This window comes from Cebidichthys violaceus, unplaced genomic scaffold (genome assembly GCF_023349555.1).
Source record: "Cebidichthys violaceus isolate CVI_PGR_0920_01 unplaced genomic scaffold, fCebVio1.0.p SCAF_5, whole genome shotgun sequence".
NCBI lineage: Eukaryota > Metazoa > Chordata > Actinopteri > Perciformes > Stichaeidae > Cebidichthys > Cebidichthys violaceus.
In genome coordinates, this window is record NW_027176705.1 from 16,379,010 (window position 1) to 16,404,766 (window position 25,757).

The window sequence follows — 25,757 nt, forward strand, 5'->3', positions numbered from 1 at the left end:
CTTTTTTCCAGTAATTGAAAACACAACTTCCACTTACATTTTATCAAATCACGTTTCTTTATTGGCGTGACTGGGGTGTTATTTTTCTAAATATCTTCTTAATTTCTTGGGTTTCATTCTGTCAGCTGAGCATGTTGTCTTGTTCGTCTCGGACTGCCACTAGGTGTCAGACGATTGCCGCTCAGAGGACTGCCACTGTAGTTGTCAGAGGATTATGTGATGGTGAACAATTCAATATTAGAAATAATTAAGTTACACATTAAAGCAAACATATTTGCTGAATCAATAAAACTGCAGTTGTTATGGGTGTGAACACAAGAGGAATAGAACCAGACGTAGAGACAGTCAGAAAACAGGGTTGACAGAACCTATTTTTATACATGTAAACAATTGGAATCAAAATAAAGTAAAAAAAAAAAAGAAGCATAAACTCTAATCAAACATATAAAAACAACATAAGAATGTACCTACAAATCAATAAATAAATATGGTAAGAAATTCTGCTCCAAAAAATGCAGTGTCTAGCGTAGGGGTCGGCAACCCGCGGCTCCAGAGCCGCATGCGGCTCTTTAGCCCCTCGGTTGCTCCCTGAGTTTACATCCGCACTAATATGTTTTCACAAACAAAAACGATCTCCGTCCACACGGTGCTTCAGTATCATTTTTGAGATGGTCTCCGGCCAGACTACAATGCCTGAAAACGAATATCACGTGACTATTCATGTACACTGGGCATGCGGGTGGGGCCGGTGTAAACAGGAAGTAGATTGGTTGCTCAAAGCCGCTAGTGACCTCAGACGGCCGCTCCGTAGGTCTGATAACCCTGCTGGATGCGCCGCTCACTGATCGCTCCAATAACAGCTGCTTCCTCCGCAAGCATCCTATTATGTCGCTGTCAAGCACCTTTCCCTGCAGGTGGCTAATCATGATTTGCAGACCCCCGCCCTTGAATTCTGAATGGACGTATTAATTTGCTTTCACTGCCAACAATGCTGGCTTACCTGTTTGATATGTGGCGAGAAATGTAATGTAGAAAGCAGGGACGTGAGGCAGAGCATCCCCTGTCATCATGAAAAGTAAAAAAACAAATAATGATGAAATAAAATAAAATGTAATATGTATCTACTGATCTGTGCTATAAATGCAATCCCTCACTAACTGGGTTGAGCGCGTGCCTTTCGCTTTCTCATTGTTTGTCACCACTGTAATATTTGTAGACACTTTTATTATACGTCCTTTCTTTCCATAGACTAGGTAATGTATTTCATGTATGTATAGAACATATTTGGTGTTGCTGATCTGACATTAAACCGCAGTGAAAAAGCACAGAGGCAAACAGTACCTCTGCCTCAATGAAGGGGGCGTGCGAGAGCCCACGGGTCGGGTTTATGCTTGTTCTGTCGTTGCTCTTCTTCTACACTTCTCTTCTTCTTCTTATATTTGAAACGCTAACGGTGGAATCAAATATGTACCTTACCTATGTGTGTGTAAAGAATGCTGATATGAAATATGAAAAACAACCAGTAGTCAATGTGCAAGCTGCCAATTGAATGGTGATTTAAGCTACTCTATTGGGTTCATGTATTTGTAAATCTGACTTATGTAGTGTCAGTCAGTGCCTCACCAGCCACGACCCTCACCGCACGTCAAGAACAAGCACACAGCATTTGCTGAAAAGTATCACGCTGCAGATAAACGAAAAAGAGCGATTTCTCAACTGCTGCAGCAAACTGAGCAAGCTTTTTTCTCCTCTTCATAAGAATTTGATATTGTTATAACAGGTGAAATAGCAACATGTCAATAATTGTCTTTATTCTTGTTCTATAATGTAATAAATACAACAAACTATATTTTTTGTATATATAATATAACTATAAAACTTTATAAGATGTAATATCAAATAGCTTTTGCGGCTCCAGACAAAATTTATTTGGTGGAAAATGGGGCAAAATGGCTCTTTGGATAGTAAAGGTAGCCGACCCCTGGTCTAACTGCTCAGCAGTCTGTGGATTGCAGAAGCCAACAAATCCTCAACTGAGACTTTGTACTCTATTCACAACGCTTTTTGCTTTATTAAATACTCTTTATTATAACTTTTGATCCAAGATGTCCTTTGTGAAGATTATCAGAGATAGGCAAGGGTAATAAAGACACATGTCTTTGTGTGACAAGGCTCAGAAGATGAAGGGGGTGACTGGAGGGGTCAATGGGGAGCTTGAAACTGTTGATCAATTGTATCTAATGTAAATACCTGAGGTTCCCCCCTACTGTGTGCTGAGATGCTTAAGAGCAGGAGACAAACTGAACTCTTTGCTCATCCTCTGCAGACTGCGCTGCAGTCTGTATGACTGTGAAGCCTTCTCTGGCCAGAGAACAAATACTTTAAAGACAAACTTCTTTCCTCAATGTTTCTTGTTTCAGTATTCAGTGTTTATTGGACTCACTTGGTACTATTGAATAGTTTTTCTTCCACCACACTAGTCCACCATATTTTCCATGGCAGTTTTCACAAAACTCCACACATGACCCATTAGCAGTAATGAAATAACACTATATTACAAAAAAAAGTAAAGTCTATTGCTTTGCAGATATTTTAAATCATACATGCAACAAGTCACAACAAAAGTTTAAGCTGTTGCAAGTAACTCCACAAATTATCCTTTTAACATTGTTAAGCTGTCTATATTTGCAAATTCATGTTCAAATGCTAATAATAAGGGGTTCTTAACCTTTTTGACCTCAGGGCCCAACTTTTCAAGTACAAAGTGGCACGGGGCCCATTCAAATATTAACACTGTATTGGTTTAACTAATTGATCGCACTCTAAGTTTGATTTGTATTCAATAACAAAATCAAATTCACTTACAGTTTAACAAGCAAAAACCTTGTCAAATAAATGACATGATACAATGTGAACATCACATTTATTTATCATGTGTATGTAAACCTGCATACAAATACAACAAGATGCCCAACAGGCTAACAATTCATGGAACAAATCAAGGTAATACAAGAACAATATTAAAGGCTCAAGTCAGGCTTATTAACTCAAAAATAACTAATAATTAGATTTTACTACAGAAAAAAGGAGGAACTCTCAAAAAAACAGAGAAAAAAATGGAAATTTGATAAATATGTGGTAATAAAATACATTAAAAATAATAAGTTTCAAATGAAATAAACTGTAAATAGAATTTAAATAAAGTGCAAATCAAAATATAGCCGTATAATCTGCAAATTATATGCTTCAGCAGTCTTAATTTTGGCATGGCAGAACCAGAAGTTGTTCTTCATATCTGTGACAAATGAACAATAACAACAGTCACAACAGTCCACACACTGGGCTCTCGGCTCTGCCTCGTTACCTCCGTTCACAAAGCCTTACTTAATAAAGTCAGGATTGTAAATTTAGACTTTTCGGAGGGTTTGGCACCACTTTCGTCTTCATTTTTTTGTTTTTAATTAGTGCTGGGCAACAATTAACATTTTTAATCGCGATTAATCGTATGATTTTCTGCGATTAAACGCATTGTTATGCGCAATGTTCAATAATTAATTTCAAAAGCAGTGTATTGTGCACTTTTATTTTAAAAGTACTGCTATATGAACAAAAGTGCAATAACATTTACTAACAGTACTATGTGACATATGATTGTGTACCTAGAAGGGTGGTAACAGGACCATATGGGTTATCTCTGCCTTTTGCTTTGATAAGAGGAAGTAACCAAATGGGGGTTGCAGTTTAGGCTACATCATACTACTCCGTTTTCAAACGAAAACGATCTCCGTCCACACGGCGTTTCAGCCATAGTTTCCGAAATGATCTCCGTCCACACCACACGCCTGAAAACAAATATCACGTTACTCTTCACGTACACTGGACATGCGCCGATGTAAACAGGAAGTATATTGTCGTATTTTGTAACTAAGCAACCAGAGTAATAAAGTAGTCTTTAATGACACTCTTTCTGAATGAGACCGACCGGCCGACACTCCGTCTGAGTGAGACCGACAGACAGACACCCCGACTGAGACAGACAACCAGACAGACACACCCCGACTGAGACAGACAACCAGACAGACACTCCGACACACAAACAGACAGACACTCCGACTGAGTGAGACCGACAACCAGACAGACACTCCGCCTGAGACAGACAACCAGACAGACACCCCGACTGAGACAGACAACCAGACAGACACTCGTCCTGAGTGAGACAGACAACCAGACCAACACTCCGCCTGAGTGAGACAGACAACCAGACAGACACCCCGCCTGAGACAGACAACCAGACAGACACACCCCGACTGAGACAGACAACCAGACAGACACCCCGACTGAGACAGACAACCAGACAGACACCCCGATTGAGACAGACAACCAGACAGACACTCCGACTGAGACAGACAACCAGACAGACACTCCGACTTAGACAGATACTCCGACTGAGACAGACAACCAGACAGACACCCCGACTGAGACAGACAACCAGACAGACACTCCTCCTGAGTGAGACAGACAACCAGACCGACACTCCGCCTGAGTGAGACAGACAACCAGACCGACACTCCGCCTGAGTGAGACAGACAACCAGACCGACACTCCGCCTGAGTGAGACAGACAACCAGACCGACACTCCGCCTGAGTGAGACAGACAACCAGACAGACACTCCGCCTGAGTGAGACAGACAACCAGACCGACACTCCGCCTGAGTGAGACAGACAACCAGACCGACACTCCGCCTGAGTGAGACAGACAACCAGACAGACACTCCGCCTGAGTGAGACAGACAACCAGACAGACACTCCGCCTGAGTGAGACAGACAACCAGACAGACACTCCGCCTGAGTGAGACAGACAACCAGACAGACACCCCGCCTGAGACAGACAACCAGACAGACACTCCGCCTGAGACAGACAACCAGACAGACACCCCGCCTGAAACAGACAACCAGACAGACACCCCGACTGAGACAGACAACCAGACAGACACTCCGACTGAGACAGACAACCAGACAGACACTCCGACTGAGACACACAAACAGACAGACACTCCGACTGAGTGAGACAAACAGACAGACACTCCGACTGAGTGACAAAACTAGACAAAACTGAGCTACTGTTCCTCCCGGGGAAGGGTTGCCCGCACCGGGACCTGTCCATCACCATTGATGATACCGTGGTGACGCCAACTCGGACTGCGAGGAACCTGGGTGTGACCCTGGATGACCAACTGTCATTCTCAGCAAACATTTCATCCGTTACACGCTCCTGCAGATTCCTGCTCTACAACATCAGGAGGATTCGTCCCTTCCTGACTGACGAGACGGCGCAGGTTCTCATCCAGGCTCTTGTCATCTCACGCCTGGACTACTGCAACTCTCTACTCGCCGGAGCCCCGGCGCCGGCCATCAGACCTCTGGAGCTTGTCCAGAAAGCCGCAGCTTGCTTGGAGTTCAATCGCCCCAAGTTCTCCCACACAACTTCCTTTCTCCGTTCTCTACACTGGCTACCTGTAAGAACTCGAATCCAGTTTTAGACTCTGGTGCTAGCCTACAGGGCAGTGAAAGGAACAGCTCCTTCCTATCTCCAGGCCATGGTCAAGTCCTGCACCCCCGCCCGACCACTTCGCTCTGCTGCCTCGGGGCGATCGGCTGCCCCGTCGCTCAGAGGTCCTGGCGGTGTGAAGAATTTAAAGTTAAAAAGCAATGTTAATGTGTTTAATAATCACTCCTAGTGGTGGATATAATGTTATAACATGTTTGTTTGGAAAAGTGTTAAATCATAAAAGTATAATCATTCTATGTATCAAACTATAAAATACAGTTACTGAATGTTTTGAGGGAAAGAGAGAGACCTTTGAGACAGGCTTTTCAGATCCAAAAACAACTGTATGATAATGAGATGAGTTTGGTGAGCCGACTTCAGGAATGTGGGGTGTTAACAGTGGGGGAAGGAGACGTATTGATCAAACAGAGCTGTAGATGAAGACAGCCCTAAGAAAACATGGGGGTCGGGTAAACGCAGTTTTATGAGGAGGAGGACAGGTCGGACCAGAGGACACTATTCAGACATTATGCGGATCACTTAGACCAATGGAGAGCATTGTCCGAGGACAGGAGGAGACAATCAGATTCCAGCCAATCACAAAGCTGATAATGGACTTTTGAAAGTAAACTACTGACTTTTGGGTATAAAAACATTGTTAGGAGAGATGTTGTTCAGTTCTTGGCGATCCTCTTTACTGTAAACTGGCGTTTGTAGGCCGGTAGGGGGGGAGAGTCTTTGAACTCGGTTTCGCGATTCCTTACTGTCGACAGTGTAATTCAGTTTGTAATTGTCTTTTAGCATTTGTGAATTATAAATACTTTTTCATTGTAAGCCGGATCCAGCTGATTTTTCTTAGCGTGACTTCGTTGCTCAAACAACAACGAAAGAGCGAGAGGTCCGCGGCCTCCTGCGAGCAGAGGTCTCACTCCATTACAATTTGGCGTCCCTGGGTGGGCATTTCTCAGTGGACCTCAGGACACGGACTGGACGAGGCGTTGACCGGCGATACCTTCAGGGCCCAATGGACAAAGAGGAAGGCAGAATTTTTTTTAATGAATTTGTTAAGTTAGATAGAGAGACTTAGCGAAGGTATTGGGGGTCGGCGCTTCTGACGGCCGGATAAGAGGAGAAGCTGCAGGAGGCCGGTGAAGTATAATAACTTGAAATCTAAAGTGATGAGACTGTATTGAGTGCGGAAACACACTTACAAACTGATTACAAATTTGAGTGTGATGCATGTTTGTAAATACCGTCCAGACACCGAGCTGGACGAGAGAATCTGTTCCGAGGCGGCCGTCAACTATTTGAGTGTGATATTGTGTTTGTAAATACCGTCCAGACACCGAGCTGGACGAGAGAAAATATACCGGGACGTCCGTCAAGAGAACGGAGCGATCGCCGAGGAAAAAGCCTGGGGCTTAAAAGCACCGATTGATTAAACGATTAACAGTGAATTGCGGATAGATTACGCTCAACAGGTGACGATCTCTGAGTAGTCCTATACTGGCGTTCTGTGTTTAACAATGCGGGGGCTTATGTACTGGGTGGGAACGAATTAGTAACAGACGAAATATTGGCTGAGACTAGCGAAGCTAAGCCAACGAGGATTCGCCGTAACTCTGCCCGCAAAAAGGGGGGGGGAGATTCTCGGGTGGTAGTTCGCTGGTTTTGACTTGGGTCTAAGGAGACTGAATTCCGGGGTGGAACAGGGGAAAGTACATTGGGGATTTGTAGTTTAGTATCGTGTTTTCTTTTCAGAGCGAAGTCACGCTAACGAGTCAGTCTATTCTCCACCCGTGATGGGAGAGAATACTGATTGCTGAAGTGTGGTTTGCTGGTGTTGTATTCTCTGAGAGTGTCGCTGTGTTGTTTACATCACGTGATAAAAGAGAGTATAGTATTATAAATAAGGCTACTGAGTGGCTTAGATAATATAGAGTAGAATACATGGTGATTGAGTAAGACGTGGATGAATTGGTTGTACTGGAGGCTGTAGGCTCTGGTGTCTAACCTTATATATTTAGATAATAGAGGAGATTATGAGAAATAACTGGTACGTTGGTGAAAGGCCAAGGTCCGGTCTAGCGAAATAGAGTGTGTGGATTTGGCAGGCTATTGAAGTAAAAGAACAATTGATAACGTGATTAATTGGAGGAGGTTGACATAGCCTTTTGGGTGAGCTGCAGGCTCATGTTCGTGGTAGCATGGCCTGTTGTGTTTGCACAAATTCATGCTCGTGGCAGCATGGCCTCTTGGGATAGCCCAGAGGAGGTTTGTTTATCCTAGCTTTTGTGCTAGCTGCAGCCATGTGGTTGCCATTAGCCTAGCCTAGCCTGTTGTGTTAGCTACAAAGCACATGTCTTTCTAAAACGTAGAAGAAGAAAAGAAACAACTCCGCCAACTAGCGGACAGGAGGAGTAATTGCTTGATAATTACAGAAAACTCCATTACCCAGAAACCCTAGGGGTAATTACATAGAACTACAAAAAGTATGTTATCCAGTGGATCAGAAAGGAAATTACAATAGAGTGATTCTAGAGTGATTTCTTATTTTTTTAATTTCAATTATCTTGCAATTTTATTATTTTGTTATATATACTTAAATTCGACACTTTGGCTTAGTTGCTAAAGTTAGTTCTGATTTGACATCTTAACTACCATTGATACATTTAATTGTAATTCAATTTTAATTCAGCAGGTGTTAAGTTTAATTGTAATTCTATATTTAACTTCCATTGATAGTTTTGATTTAGCTTCTTCAATTGTTACATTAAAATTAATCCAGCATTTTAATTTAGATTTTGATTGACATGTGATTTGATTCAGTGTTTGACATTTTTGGATTTTAATCTTGGATTTAGTTTTGATTTTAATTTAGAATTTTGGTTTTACATTTCGATTTCGATTTCGTTTGGTTTTGATTTTTGATTAAAAAGAAAAAAGAGAGGAATTTTAGTTACAGAATTGTTAATATTCAATATAGATTGAATTTCATTAGACATTTCGAAATTTCCATTGTTTTATAAATTTTCATTATTTAGATTTTTTATACAGTCAGAGCAAAAAGTACAGAGAAGTAGAAAGCTAAAGAGAAAGAATAGACATGGAACAGTCCATGTGGGAAGGAATGGAAAAGAATGAAGAAAGATTTGAAGAGAAGGGAAAGAGACAAGTTGGTAGATGGGAAGAGGTATGTTGACGATTACAAGAGGCGAGATAGAGAGGACAAGCATGTAAAGGAGAAGGACAAGGAAAGAGAGAGAGAGAAGGAGAAACGAGGAAAGTGGAGAACGAGATCGGATGGAAAAGCATGTAGAGAGAGAGAGAGACGTAGGTAGAGAGAGAGCGAGAGAGAGACACAAAGATGAGTATGAGGACAAGAGGAACGACAAAGAAAGACGAGAGAGACACGGAGACAGAAAGCATTCGGAAGTGAAGGAGAAGAGAAGACATAAAGAGGATGCCAGAAAGGGGGGTATGGAAGACCCAGAGGTGAAGATGACTGCTACAATTGCATACAGAGAGGACATTGGGCAAGAAACTGCCCACGTAGCAGCAAATGAATGCAGTCCAGTGTTGTGTTGCACTCCATCCCCACCCAAATATCAGCAGTACCCAGAGGCAGGTCCACCAGGACCATCTGCATCTCCCCTCAAAATCAATAGATGCTCATTCTGTCACTAGGACTATGGGACGATGCTAGCCAACAAAGTCAGTACTGAAGAGATTCAGAAGAATTTCAATTAGGAAAATTAGAATAATTTAGAGCTATAGTTATACTGTTTAGATTTTTGGCTGAAAACGGAAATAAAACTATCCGTCCAAATTGTAAGGTGCTCTCGATAAAGTTTCACATCTGGGACATGTGATCACAGCAGAGGGTAAAACCCTCTCTCCCAAAATAATATAGACATATCAAAATGTGCCTAAACCACAATTAGGAAACAATTTATGAGCTCTATAGCAATGACGTCACATCATAGACAATGGATCCAAATTACTCAGAAAGAGAAGTATTCCTCTCTTCCATGATCATGGTAAATATTTTTATGCTCAGGACAATCTGACCCGGACTGACTGGAACTGACACTCTACTGTCGACTTTGACTACCTGAACTTGACACACCGTCCACAACACTATGACCTAAGAGACGGTTACATGACATTAGCTATGACTCAGAAACATGGGGGAAACAGAGACCTGTTTCCTCTACTATATGTACTAACATTACTAATGAAACAATGTATCACTATAACCCTAACATTCTCTTTTTCCATCTCTAGCAGATGAAGCTGCGTAATGTGTCGTTTCTTTTGAACAGGTCACACTGAGATCGGACCTCACAGACACTCATATTGAATGCTGATTTTTGACTGTATGAGGAGAGGTGGGCATCCGGCTCGCCAGACATGAGAGAAAGGTTGGTTGGGTTTTGGGCAGCGATAAGTAGCCATTCACATTTTCTGCTCAAAGCTGCAGAATTTGTGGCTCTTACCTAAGTTTGTAAGCTCGCTGCCAATAAAACAGTTAACATGTACACAGTTTCTTGCTATACTTAGACGTATAGCACGACTTTGATGCCCTGTGAAAACACAGAGCCTTTCTGACATCTACCGACAAACCCATTTCTCACCACCGTCTCATGGCTGACTTGCTGGAAGCCAGACTCCTCCCTGAAACTGTACGTGATATGGTATGAAATGTGATGCTCATACTGACGCTTTTGATCCCGTTTCTATAGGAAACGCTGCAGCTGAGGCGGCAACTAAGCAGGCGATTTTTAGATTACTCTTTTCAGCTCAATAAAATTATTAGGTGTGCCTACAGAATATTCCTCACATAAAGTGTTCGATTATTGCAGACATTGACTATCCCTGCAGAGAGAAAGTGTTGTACCACATCTGGTACAGTGTAAAGAAATTAAGTATGAATGAACTTAGATAATTGCCATATGATCTTTTCCATAGTCATGTTAAATTAGCTTACAGCGGAGAGAGTGTGGTAAAGGGGGGATAGGTAATGTGTAATTTGGTTGTAGAGATAGATCCACTTTTAGTATATATGTTATCCACATTATGTATTAGTATTTAGGAACGTCATAAAAGACCACAACAGTTTTCAAAATCCTAGTCCTATAACTTTTAAGATTAAATCTCATACTTTTCACTTTGGTAACTTTGGTAAATTCAGGTTATAAATAATTTTTTCAACAGGTTAATAAAATATTGATGTATCACCAAATAGAAGAACAGAATTCAAATACTATTAGTATAGTACACATGTTTTAGAACATTTTACCTTTTATGCTAGATCAGAATCTCATTTCTCCACGCACACAGTTCAATAAAAGATACAAGAGGATGTCCAGACTAGAGGGTCATTGGACGACCATGTTTACATAGATGCCATAGAGGTACCAAGGGGGGTGCCTAATGAGTTTAAATCCAGAAACTATATATCAGCAGGTTTTGAATCTGCTTTCTTCTGATGGGTGTCAGTTGGATCAATTACATATAGTATAACCGGCAGCGTTTTGTAAATTTCATTTGTGATGTCATAGCAGGACTCCATGAACAGTTAGATAATACTAGATTAATAACCTGGCAAAATTGAATGACATTAGATGTGATTTACCAGAAATAGACCTGCCTGTAGTACTTTCATTCTAAACAACACAGCCTCTGATGGATCGGTGACCAAAGCTCTGGCTGGATTGACAGCATTCAGCCAAGAGCTAGCAGAGAACTCAGTCCTGATCCTCTGTGGATGCTGTTGCATCCCTTGCATCCGTGGACTCCTACAGAGGTTAAGTGGTATTACGCTTAGTGAGACAAACATACAGGGCAAGCTTGAAATATTGTTGGATATGACTGTTTAGTTAGGGAAAAGTACCCTCGGACTAATAAGTGAAATAAAGGCTTCGGCGGTTGAGATACCCATGCGAGCTTTTTACGAAGAGGGATTGCTTTTCCAGGGATTTGGTAAACTCACTGTAAACAGTGAGTTAGGGGGGAATTGTGAAGAATTTAAAGTTAAAAAGCAATGTTAATGTGTTTAATAATCACTCCTAGTGGTGGATATAATGTTATAACATGTTTGTTTGGAAAAGTGTTAAATCATAAAAGTATAATCATTCTATGTATCAAACTATAAAATACAGTTACTGAATGTTTTGAGGGAAAGAGAGAGACCTTTGAGACAGGCTTTTCAGATCCGAAAACAACTGTATGATAATGAGATGAGTTTGGTGAGCCGACTTCAGGAATGTGGGGTGTTAACAGTGGGGGAAGGAGACGTATTGATCAAACAGAGCTGTAGATGAAGACAGCCCTAAGAAAACATGGGGGTCGGGTAAACGCAGTTTTATGAGGAGGAGGACAGGTCGGACCAGAGGACACTATTCAGACATTATGCGGATCACTTAGACCAATGGAGAGCATTGTCCGAGGACAGGAGGAGACAATCAGATTCCAGCCAATCACAAAGCTGATAATGGACTTTTGAAAGTAAACTACTGACTTTTGGGTATAAAAACATTGTTAGGAGAGATGTTGTTCAGTTCTTGGCGATCCTCTTTACTGTAAACTGGCGTTTGTAGGCCGGTAGGGGGGGAGAGTCTTTGAACTCGGTTTCGCGATTCCTTACTGTCGACAGTGTAATTCAGTTTGTAATTGTCTTTTAGCATTTGTGAATTATAAATACTTTTTCATTGTAAGCCGGATCCAGCTGATTTTTCTTAGCGTGACTTCGTTGCTCAAACAACAACGAAAGAGCGAGAGGTCCGCGGCCTCCTGCGAGCAGAGGTCTCACTCCATTACAGCGGCCGATCGACCCGGTCACGGCTGTTTTCTGTCCTGGCCCCTCAGTGGTGGAATGAACTTCCCACTGACGTCAGGACAGCGGAGTCGCTGCCCATCTTTCGGCGCAGGCTGAAAACCCACCTCTTCAGGAAGTGCTACCCTGAGCCTTCCACTTAGCACTTATTGTATTCATACTAGCTTGTTGCACTTATTGTATTCATATTACTTATAGCACTAACTGTTTTTGTTGTTTCTGCACTGTACTTTGGCTCCGAGTTATGCTCTGCTTCATGCTCTTAGATGCTTGTTTGGAAAAGGAGATGTACTTATGACTTCTGGTGACTAGTAGTTCTTTTGATTACCAATGTTGAATGCACTTATTGTAAGTCGCTTTGGATAAAAGCGTCTGCTAAATGACTGTAATGTAATGTAATGTAAAGTTATCTAGGAAGATTTCTATCTCACTGAAGCAAGAATTATATGTTTATTCAACTAGTATATCTGTGTTTGTTGAAAGCAAAAATACTTGGCATTGAAACAATGATTTTATTGTTAGCCTCACAGAAATTTCATAATTCTGCGGAATTTTGTGAACTAACTAGAATGCTTTATTTCTTTCTCTTGCATTCCTCTGTGACTATAAAGGAAAAAGAGAATAACTGTTCATCTTATCATACTTGAGTTGATAATGCATCAGCCTGAGTTTGATAATTGATGAATTGTGTTTCCAAATCGTATTGAAGATATTGAATAACTGTGCCTCTTATTAAACGATGCCCAGTTTTGTTTAGTCTAAAGAATAAGATTATTCCAAAAGCCAACAACTTGTTCCCACAGGTGACTTTTTGTTTTGTCTTCTCTGTCTCTTCCTCCTGACAGGGACCGGGAGTCACTGAGAAGGTGAAGGCTGCTAGTGTTAAATGCTCACCGCGAGGCTTCCCTACCACACAGCGACTGCTCATATAACTGCTGTTAGTTCAGTGACTGTGTGAACCGCTCGCAGGCTTGTTTACCATGGCGTCTAGTCTCACATGTACGGGTGTCATCTGGGCCCTGCTGTGCGCTGCCGCCTCCTGCGTTGGCTTCTTCATGCCCTACTGGCTGCTGGGGACACAGATGGACAAGCCGATGTCCTTCGGCACGTTCCTCCGCTGCTCCTACCCGGTGAGGGACGGGTAGAGGCATGCCACGGTGATGATGGAGCAGTGCGGCCGCTACGCCTCCTTCCTTGGCATCCCCAGCCTGGAGTGGAGGATCTGCACAGTGGTGATGGGCGTGGGCTGCGGCCTCCTGCTGCTGGTGGCCCTCACTGCTCTCATGGGCTGCTGCATCTCTGACCTCATCTCACGTACAATCGGCCGCGTCGCTGGCGGCATTCAGTTTGTTGGAGGTGAGTTTATGTTTCTGTGTCTGTGTTTCCTCCCCTAGTGGGTTATTCTCATGTGAATGCTGGTGTGCAGAGCCACGGCTCTGGTTGGAATTATGAGGCGATATGCAACAATTTACGAATTTGTGGGCACGAGATGTCAATCCAAAATGACACGTGGGAGATCCGCTTGTTACATTTGGTGCAACAAGCATCAGACTGCTGTAAGAGAACAGAACATCCTGTGTTCTTGTGCACATCAAACATGTCGTTTTGATTAATTATGCTTTCATCCATGAGTAACCATGGCTGGCTCCACATTTGTCTTTATAATAGCCTACAGGTAGATGTGTGGCTGCGATGAGCAACATGATTGAAGTGATCAATTCTCTGGGCAATATGGCCGACATCTTTACTATAAAACATCAACTGTCCAATAGTTTGCCCATCAACTCTGACTGTATTTGAGCACCAAGCATCAATGATGCAAACAGAGTCTCCCTGCATACAGAGTCCTGCAGCTTGATCCACAATGGAACCAGGTCTTTGTGTGGGCACTTGTCTCTGGTTGATGGGTTAGCTTGAGTTTTCCTGCAGACTGGGCGGTGGAAGAGCAGAGTTAGCTTAGCGTCTGTCTTGGCTCTCCTCCCTCTGGACTCTACTCTCAGTGGCAATAGGTCTGGCTGGGTGGTCGGCCGTAAGCAGTTATCATTTCAACGTCTGCTAAGCCTAACCCACGAATGAATCCAATCCCCACGCTTCCTTCTCCGATGTTGAGAGTATTCTGCCATTAGTGCTCCATTAATAATGACAACAAAATGACAAAAATGTAGCTCTGTGATTTAAGGGGGTGAAAGTAGTGAATGTGATAAGCAATGATTGTCACAGTAAATGGACTGTACTTGTATAGCGCTTTTCTAGTCTTTTCGACCACTTAACACTACATGTCATCATTCACCCATTCATACACTGATCAGGACTAACTAACATTCACACACATTCACACACCGTAGGCACGGCTACTGGAGCAATTTTGGGATTAAATGTTGACATGCGACTAGCGGAGCCGGGGATCGACCCCGCTCTCCACTGAGCCAGTCTCTACTGTCGCTCTCTACGGGGCCCATTTATAATAATGGTCCCACAGGTGCCCCAAGTTAGCCTGGACACAAAATGGCCAAATGTGCGTTAACATGCTCCTGATGCACATGGCAGGGCGCCCCTGACTGCGATCTAGCTGCATCACCACAATAGTTGCCACAGCTGAATGAAAAACATCAGACCTCGAGAAAGAATAACTCTTTTCGCCTTTCTTCCTGCTCTTTTAGCGAGGCCAAATGTAAGCATTAAAGCAGAGATGGTACAACAAGGAGGAAGTGAGTTCAGGGTGGTCTCGTGCATTTCATCTGGAGGGAGACCTGACGCTGACATCGCCTTGGCTTTGAACGGCGACGACAAGCTGCAGAGAGAGGACAACATAGAAACACAAGCTCAGTCGTCCTCAACAGTGTGTGAGGGCCGTAATGTCACTCGTGTGTTCGACCGCCCCAGATTTACACACCAAGTGTCACGAGTCACAACACTGCCGTCTGTTTGTGAGTATGAGCAATGTTTCACCTTTTAAAATAATTCTGCTGATGCTCATGAGGTAGACGTTACAGGAAAACAGAGATGTGCTTTATTATTCTGCAGATTTGTCTGGAGTGTATTTGTTGCACTCGGAGCTGGGACGCAATGGAGTGGAAAGACGGTGACGAGTTCACAAAGATGTGTTTGACCTGTAGAGTGAAGCATCCAAGCCTGGAGGCACCAGAAAAAAGAACAATACACATTCTTGTGCACAGTACGTTATTTCTTTCTTTGCGATATTTCTCTCTGTGACTCAAACTCACGCAGCTGTTCATCGCCTTCCTGTCCCCTTGTTGTTTTTTTCAGAAGCCCCTCTGCTGAGTGTGTCTCTGGTGAGACAGCAGGACTCTCCTCTCTGGCTGGCAGTGAGTGACTGCAGAGGGGAGGGTGTCAGGGCTGACCTCTCCTGGGTCCTTCCCGAAAATGCCAAAGGCCAAACATCCCTGCACTCAGAGTATGAGGGCCGCATTAAAGCCAGGCTGACTTACCAGTTTCCTCTGGTCCTTCATGAGGGGCAGGACCTGACCTGTGTGTATCGTTTTGATCATGGAGCCACAGAGAAAAAGACCATTCATGTCCCCAGATACCGTGAGTTTGGAAACGATACTCTTACGAGCACCTGCACACTTCAGTTGCTCCAAAAGTAGTGATTCACGCAAATGCATTCAGCTGACTGCTAAACTGACTTTTCTGCAGATATCTCCTCTGTGAGAGTCTTAAACCACACGAGTCCTCTGCAAAGCCACTACGGCGGTGAAACCATCACACACAGACCGGCTCTCCAGGAAAATCTTTGCAACCGGAGAGTGCCGCTCCGAGTCGAAGGCAACGTGCCAGAGGACAAGCTCATCTGTAAGGTGATGTGTCCTCCTTTATCTACCAGCTGATGAGGATGCAGCTGTACGCACAGTGTACGGCACTAAATGAAATGTTCGCCCACTTTATAGGAGCTGTTACACCCAGAGTTAACAATTATCAGCCTGGAGATGTAACACCATGGACATCACCCAGCATAACTTTGACATTAAAGTATGAGTTTAGAGAGATTCTATAATCCCATGAACTGTACTGTAGTTTTTTTTGGGGGATCAACTCCACATATTCTGCTACAAATACTCACTAGAAGACCAAATGTGTTTAAATCTGCAAACTAATGTGCATCTACTCCTGTTGTGTGTTTGAGTGTCTTTTGCGAAACACTACAGTGTGCAGTGGAAAGAGGAAATTACTGAGCCTTTTAGCAAACAAATTAAACTTCATATTTTGGGTGCAATTTTGAACATTTATGTCTAAAGTGTAGGAACAGATGAGGTGTAAACAGAGTAAGAAGTCAGAAACATGTGAGAGATGGACGAACACATCGTTGGTTCAAATCTTCAGACTGAGCTGTTAAAATTATGTACGTCTAACTTTAATACATTTTAAAAAGTCTGTTTTTTGCCAACAATAAACCAGTTTACTGAATATATTTTCTCCCTGAGGTTTCCTGCCCAAAGCAGCACAACCTCTAACTAAACATTATGAAAGATGCACCTTCCAGCCGCTTATTCCCTCTTTGAGAAAACTGCCTTTAAAAAGGAAAAAAATTAATCCTGATTTCATGACAATAATATTATTGCATATTTTTCAATGTTTAAGATTTTACAGCTGGAAACAAAAGTGTAAAATGAAGGTGTTTACATGTGAGACTAACCGTTTGCTCCATCAGGGTTGTCATCATTGGATTTTGAGCCATTTTATTTTATCTACACTTCGTTTATATTAAAAAAACATGAGAAACTAGACGAACAAGGAAGTGTTTCTCTGTCCCCGATGTCCCTCGATTGTTGTCTCACCTTGTTCACCGTCTTGAATCCCAGACGAAGTTCCGCACGTTCTCGAACCCGCTCGCCACTTCTGCTATTTTCAGGACACCCCTACAACAAATGTGCAAATCAGTTATCCAGCCATGTACTATACATGCACCAAAAAAACCTGCCGTGCCTGTACTAAGTCTTATATAAGACTTATATATAGGCGATGTCCACAGAGCCGGCACCAAGCGGGACCTGCACAGAGACGAGGCGCTTTATATTTTCAAACAAATTTGAACTAAACTAAAAGTAGCGGCTCACCTGTACGTGAAATCAACACAGTGCCAACGCAGATCTTTTAGGTAATAGGACCACAAGCAGTCAAAACTGTTGATCTTCTCCCAAACTGCTGAACAAAGCCGTCTCCTCACAGCAGCCAAATGAAGCATCAATTCAACACCCACAGCGCAGCAGCATCGCCTGCATCACTCTTCAGCAGAGTAATGGAGGTATTCCCTGTGTTCAGCAGATACATGATGTAGATAATGGGAGGTGTGGACCCCCAACAATAAATGTGAAGGATATTAAATTATTTCTACTGTTTTGGCGGTGTAGAGGGCGGCCTTGTTAATGTTTTGAGAAAAAGCGGAACTAAAGAGGCGTGTCTGTAACAATGCATTTTATACATTGATTATAACGTCTCACTTTTGTCTGATGTAAGAGATGATGGCGTCCGCTGGATTGGCGGGCCATCTCTGAACCTGCGCCGTGTGTCCTCTGTGGTAGATCCTGAAGGCCTGTGGGTCCTGCTTGAACATACACTTCGCCTCGCAGCTGGACGCGCCGTACAAAACCTCATTAATGTATTGGAAACGGGCCGACTCCAGCTCCATGCGGGACCTCAGGGAGGCGGAGCGGTCCTCTTTCGCCTCTTCTTCAGGGACCGCGGGCTCGTCTGTTGTCTCCGCGGGACTCTCCTGCTGGACCGGTTCCTGTCAGTGGAGCAACTTCCGGAGCTTCTCTCTTTTTTCAGAATCTGTTCTTTGCTCAGCTCAGGTTTCAGTCTTTTCATGGGCCGCTCACCTGCGATCTCCACTTCAGGTGCATCTGCTTTCTGTTTTGATCCATCGGCAGAAGATTCAGTTGCGTCTTTTTCAACTTTGCCACCGACTCGCTGCTTTTCATCTCCGAGCGTCTGTGTGTCTGTTGTCCCGGATAAGTCAGTGTCCTCTTCTGGCTTTTTCATTTCTGTGGTTTACTTTGCTTTTCCTTTTTCTTGGCTGGTGTCTGACCGTTGTTGTTGTTACATGAATCTATTTTGACTTTGTCCGTTGGCTTGTTCTGCTCTGCAGATTCTGCTTTATTGATTTCCTTCTCTGGCTTATTCTGACTATTTATTTTTACATTTCCTCTTGTTCTTCATTTTGGTTTTCCACTGTTGTCTGCTCAGTCTGTCCGTGTCTTCTGGTTTGGATTTGATCATTTGGTTATCCGTTGTTTTCGCCCATTGATGTGGTTTTTAACTTAAGGGAGAAAAACATTTGGATATTATCTCATATTTAAGTACTGTGAACATCAACATTGTTGTTTATCAATCCAATAAATACTTTTCCACACTAAAATGTTTTTAAATTGATGAAATGTAAGCCTTTAACCAGTTAATTACTCACCAAATTTGTTGTCTTTCTTCCTCTTTTTTGTTGCAAGTGTCTCCTCATTAATCAAAATTCCCAGTATCCCAAGCACCTCCTTTTTGCGACGAAACACGCGCACTACGTTGGTGCTCGGGCCCTAATAAACAACATGATTTTACTAAGCTACTATTCATTATTGTGTTGTGTTCTGAACCCGTCATTGAATTACAGATAAGAACATTTAATCACATTTTAATTTCCAGCTGCTCATATGAATTCAGTTTCAATTGTGTTTGTGTAGCAGTCAGGTACACTAGCACTATTATTAAAACAAATCACTGATATTATAAAACATGTGCTCAGGAAAGGTTGAAAAACACTGACCTAATACATCAACACCAACAGTTTAGGACTTGTAATGCATGGTTGAAAAGCTTGTGAATACACCAGGTGTAACATCAAGTTATGGGTGAGAGACCTTTGTGCAATCCCCCACTGTGATTTATATATATATATAATTTGCCATTGTTGAGCGTCTGAGCCTGCAATATAGTGGCTGGATAAGTAATTAAATACTCTTCCATGCCAGTGGGTGGCAGATAGTAGGTAGTGCAATAATGACCTTGTTAATGTAAGACAGTAGAATTAAATGATGGCGAGAGATGTTGCGGTGAAGAACAGAGATGGAGAAATGTTTAAAAAAGAAAAATGCAGACTTTTAAACCTAACCCTCGAGGCAATACAGCGAAAGTTATCTTTTGCTTGGAGTCACTTTGACTCCGTTATGTTTGGTGTGGGGGGGGGAAAGCTATCAAACAGTACCATGGTCCCATTAAAAGACAAGGACTATTTTGTTCGCCTGCGTACACAATCTGAGAAACAGACCACTTTGAATGCGAAAAACCACAAAAAAGCTAGCCTAGCCTAGCGTAATAGCTAGCTAGCTTAGTAGCTAAACAGTCACTTGAAAAAAGGTGGTGTGGGGGGGGGGGGGGGGGGGGGTTCTGTAATGTGACAGCTAGTCGTCAATGATATCATGAGGAGTGTTCCAGAAGTGACATCATCCATTTTGGAACCCTCACCAGTATAGGACTCAGCTTCACAGATCAGTGACTTTGATCAGTCACTTTGACACAGAGCCTGGACGGAGAAACACCGCAGTGGAAGTTCACACTCTACACGATTCTGCCTGCTGGTAAATCATATTTTAAATTCATACAGGACCTTTAAATATAAGTAATGGTTAGTTTTGATTGTCATCTCCTTGATTCTCCTGTGTCTCCACTCTTAGGGTGGGAAGAGTTGCAGCTCACACAGTTTAGGAGGTCCGACACCTGACGGAGCAGAAGAGGAGATCCTGGAGCCTCAGACAGAAGACAGTGAGGGGAAGGACAAATCAACCGCTCCACTGGCTACAACAAGAAGCATGAGATAAGATTTTGTGTTACCTTCCTCCTCTTTAACTTCACCTTCCTCCTACACACACACACACACACACACACACACACAATTAAAACTTTCTGTCTCATAATTATAAGTTTTTATGTCAAAATTATGACTTTCTATCTAATAATTTTGACTTTTTATCTCATAATTGACATTCATTCTCAAGGAGTAAATGAAGATAAGTTTCAGGTTCGCCTAAAAAAAAAAAGAAGCACTTTCAGGATGATTATCTCTTTTGAATGATGCAACTGCAAGGCTAAGACTCTCCCAAATCATAGCACACTATGTGAACAGTTTATCTAGTTTTAAAAACAGGCGAGTATGGAAGACTGGTTCGCCTATGACGGGTAAGATCCTCCCTGTTAAAACTGGGGACAACCTAAGACAGGCACAGCCACGAATACTTGACCTCAACGCCACTGTGAGCAGGCACAGTGTGCGAGAACGCTGAGACTTTTGTCGTTGTAAAACATGCACAAACTCACGACTTTCTGTCTCATAATTATGACTTTTTATGTGAAAATTATGACTTTTTATTTCAGAATTATGACCTTTTTTGTCAGAATTATGACTTTCTATCTCATAATTATTACTTTTATTCCATTACAACTTTCTGTCTCATAATTATTACTTTTTATGTCAAAATTATGACTTTTTATCTCATCATTTTGACTTTTTATCTTTAATTGACATTCGTTCTCAAGGAGTAAATGAAGATAAGTTTCAGGTTCGCCTGGAAAAAAAAAGCACTTTCAGGATGATTATCTCTTTTGAATGATGCAACTGCAAGACTAAGCCTCTCCCAAATCATTGCACACTATGTGAACAGTTTATCTGCAAAGTTTGACTTTCATAAAGTGAAGCAGAACAAAGTTAGAGAGGTTTTAGTACAGACATTTCATGCGAGGTCTCCAAAATGGTCATTTTGGCACAATGTGTGCCATTTGAATTTTCTCATCTACCAAACTATATATTTCACTTGTATATCACTAATGGTGTTCAATACATCCAAATACAGCAGTTTTGGCTTTGTTTTGAAGGCCAGAATCCTCTCTGCACCTTCTCTGTGTCGCACTGCCTAGTTTTTTAGTTATTTTTTTTCGATTTCAGACCCCTGTGATGACGAAGGGCTATATCTCAGCAACCCATTGGTTGATTTCAGTGATTGACACCTCTTTTGATGCGTTAGAGCCAATAGAATTGAGCTATACTCACGTGGAGAAGACTGACAGCACTGTTAGCCAGTCAAAAAGATACATTTTTAAAAAGCCATGTTAAAAAAAAAACAGGCGAGTATGGAAGACTGGTTCGCCTATGACGGGTAAGATCCTCCCTGTTAAAACTGGGGACAACCTAAGACAGGCACAGCCACGAATACTTGACCTCAACGCCACTGTGAGCAGGCACAGTGTGCGAGAACGCTGAGACTTTTGTTGTTGTAAAACATGCACAAACTCATGACTTTCTGTCTCATAATTATGACTTTTTATGTGAAAATTATGACTTTTTATGTGAAAATTATGACTTTTTATCTCAGAATTATGACTTTCTATCTCATAATTATTACTTTTATCCCATTACAACTTTCTGTCTCATAATTATGACTTTTTATGTCAAAATTATGACTTTTTATCTAATAATTTAGACTTTTTATCTCATAATTGTCATTTGTTCTCTAAGAGTAAATGAAGATAAGTTTCAGGTTCGCCTGAAAAAAAAGCACTTTCAGGATGATTATCTCTTTTGAATGATGCAACTGCAAGACTAAGCCTCTCCCAAATCATAGCACACTATGTGAACAGTTTATCTGCAAAGTTTGACTTTCATAAAGTGAAGCAGAACAAAGTTAGAGAGGTTTTAGTACAGACATTTCAGGCGAGGTCTCCAAAATGGTCATTTTGGCACAATGTGTGCCATTTTGAATTTTCTCATCTACCAAACTATATATTTCACTTGTATATCACTAATGGTGTTCAATACATCCAAATACAGCAGTTTTGGCTTTGTTTTGAAGGCCAGAATCCTCTCTGCACCTTCTCTCTGTCGCACTGCCTAGTTTTTTAGTTCGTTTTTCTCGATTTCAGACCCCTGTGATGACGCAGGGCTATATCTCAGCAACCCATTGGTCGATTTCAGTGATTGACACCTCTTTCGATGCGTTAGAGCCAATAGAATTGAGCTATACTCACGTGGAGAAGACTGACAGCACTGTTAGCCAATCAAAAAGATACATTTTTAAAAAGCCATGTTAAAAAAAAACAGGCGAGTATGGAAGACTGGTTCGCCTATGACGGGTAAGATCCCCCCTGTTAAAACTGGGGACAACCTAAGACAGGCACAGCCACGAATACTTGACCTCAACGCCACTGTGAGCAGGCACAGTGTGCGAGAACGCTGAGACTTTTGTTGTTGTAAAACATGCACAAACTCATGACTTTCTGTCTCAGAATTATGACCTTTTTGTCAGAATTATGACTTTTTATCTCATAATTATTACTTTTATCCCATTACAACTTTCTGTCTCATAATTATGACTTTTTATGTCAAAATTATGACTTTTTATCTAATAATTTTGACTTTTTATCTCATAATTGTCATTTGTTCTCTAAGAGTAAATGAAGATAAGTTTCAGGTTCGCCTGAAAAAAAAGCACTTTCAGGATGATTATCTCTTTTGAATGATGCAACTGCAAGACTAAGCCTCTCCCAAATCATAGCACACTATGTGAACAGTTTATCTGCAAAGTTTGACTTTCATAAAGTGAAGCAGAACAAAGTTAGAGAGGTTTTAGTACAGACATTTCAGGCGAGGTCTCCAAAATGGTCATTTTGGCACAATGTGTGCCATTTTGAATTTTCTCATCTACCAAACTATATATTTCACTTGTATATCACTAATGGTGTTCAATACATCCAAATACAGCAGTTTTGGCTTTGTTTTGAAGGCCAGAATCCTCTCTGCACCTTCTCTCTGTCGCACTGCCTAGTTTTTTAGTTAGTTTTTCTCGATTTCAGACCCCTGTGATGACGAAGGGCTATATCTCAGCAATCCATTGGTCGATTTCAGTGATTGACACCTCTTTCGATGCGTTAGAGCCAATAGAATTGAGCTATACTCACGTGGAGAAGACTGACAGCACTGTTAGCCAATCAAAAAGATACATTTTTAAAAAGCCATGTTAAAAAAAAACAGGCGAGTATGGAAGACTGGTTCGCCTATGACGGGTAAGATCCTCCCTGTTAAAACTGGGGACAACCTAAGACAGGCACAGCCACGAATACTTGACCTCAACGCCACTGTGAGCAGGCACAGTGTGCGAGAACGCTGAGACTTTTGTTGTTGTACAACATGCACTAACTCATGACTTTCTGTCTCATAATTATGACTTTTTATGTGAAAATTATGACTTTTTATCTCAGAATTATGTCCTTTTTTGTCAGAATTATGACTTTCTATCTCATAATTATTACTTTTATCCCATTACAACTTTCTGTCTCATAATTATGACTTTTTATGTCAAAATTATGACTTTTTATCTAATACTGTTGACTTTTTATCTCATAATTGTCATTTGTTCTCTAAGAGTAAATGAAGATAAGTTTCAGGTTCGCCTGAAAAAAAAGCACTTTCAGGATGATTATCTCTTTTGAATGATGCAACTGCAAGACTAAGCCTCTCCCAAATCATTGCACATTATGTGAACAGTTTATCTGCAAAGTTTGACTTTCATAAAGTGAAGCAGAACAAAGTTAGAGAGGTTTTAGTACAGACATTTCAGGCGAGGTCTCCAAAATGGTCATTTTGGCACAATGTGTGCCATTTGAATTTTCTCATCTACCAAACTATATATTTCACTTGTATATCACTAATGGTGTTCAATACATCCAAATACAGCAGTTTTGGCTTTGTTTTGAAGGCCAGAATCCTCTCTGCACCTTCTCTCTGTCGCACTGCCTAGTTTTTTAGTTAGTTTTTCTCGATTTCAGACCCCTGTGATGACGCAGGGCTATATCTCAGCAACCCATTGGTCGATTTCAGTGATTGACACCTCTTTCGATGCGTTAGAGCCAATAGAATTGAGCTATACTCACGTGGAGAAGACTGACAGCACTGTTAGCCAATCAAAAAGATACATTTTTAAAAAGCCATGTTAAAAAAAAACAGGCGAGTATGGAAGACTGGTTCGCCTATGACGGGTAAGATCCTCCCTGTTAAAACTGGGGACAACCTAAGACAGGCACAGCCACGAATACTTGACCTCAACGCCACTGTGAGCAGGCACAGTGTGCGAGAACGCTGAGACTTTTGTTGTTGTACAACATGCACTAACTCATGACTTTCTGTCTCATAATTATGACTTTTTATCTCATAATTATGACTTTTTATGTGAAATTTATGACTTTTTATCTCAGAATTATGACTTTCTATCTCATAATTATTACTTTTATCCCATTACAACTTTCTGTCTCATAATTATGACTTTTTATGTCAAAATTATGACTTTTTATCTAATAATTTTGACTTTTTATCTCATAATTGGCATTTGTTCTCTAAGAGTAAATGAAGATAAGTTTCAGGTTTGCCTGAAAAAAAAGCACTTTCAGGATGATTATCTCTTTTGAATGATGCAACTGCAAGGCTAAGCCTCTCCCAAATCATAGCACACTATGTGAACAGTTTATCTGCAAAGTTTGACTTTCATAAAGTGAAGCAGAACAAAGTTAGAGAGGTTTTAGTACAGACATTTCAGGCGAGGTCTCCAAAATGGTCATTTTGGCACAATGGCACATTTTTAAAAAGCCATGTTAAAAAAAAACAGGCGAGTATGGAAGACTGGTTCGCCTATGACGGGTAAGATCCTCCCTGTTAAAACTGGGGACAACCTAAGACAGGCACAGCCACGAATACTTGACCTCAACGCCACTGTGAGCAGGCACAGTGTGCGAGAACGCTGAGACTTTTGTTGTTGTACAACATGCACTAACTCAGGAGATGGTTTGAAATGAATTAAGGAAAAAGATTCAAAGATTCATACTGACTCGAGTGTCTGCAGCGTCCGCAGCCGGCTCTTCTTTCCAACCAGTTTGGGCTGATCTGGGGATAAATTCAGATAATGTGTGAGTGCGCTTCTTTTTTTTTTATTCAATTATTTATCTATTTCAATCCAATTCAACATCAGCAAATGTTTCCCTGCTTGACTGTCTCCCAGAACAGGAAACATTAAAAACTAAAACAAAACAACCTACAAAGAACCAGCTGTTACATTTCCTGACTGTCATCTGTCCTTTTTAAAGGTTTCACCATCTTCACAACCGTAGTTCTTAGATAGAGCCGACATTCTCTGCTTTTATTCTGGATTTGTAGAGTTCAAAATGTAATTAGGCTATTTGTATCACTAATAATTTGTATCATAAGCAATCTGAACCTGAATGAATGAATACATGTTTATAAAGTCTTGTTTCACATTTATACTCTTTATTGTACTATATGCATACTTAAACATGCTTAGATCTGTTACTGACAGGTTTGTTGACATG

General features: G+C 41.5%; 1 pseudogene; it reads right to left on the reverse strand.

Moving 5' to 3' along the window:
* Positions 1-104: 104 nt before the first annotated feature.
* Positions 105-25,757, reverse strand: part of LOC137887732 (activating transcription factor 7-interacting protein 1-like) — a 31,217-nt pseudogene continuing 5,564 nt past the window's right edge.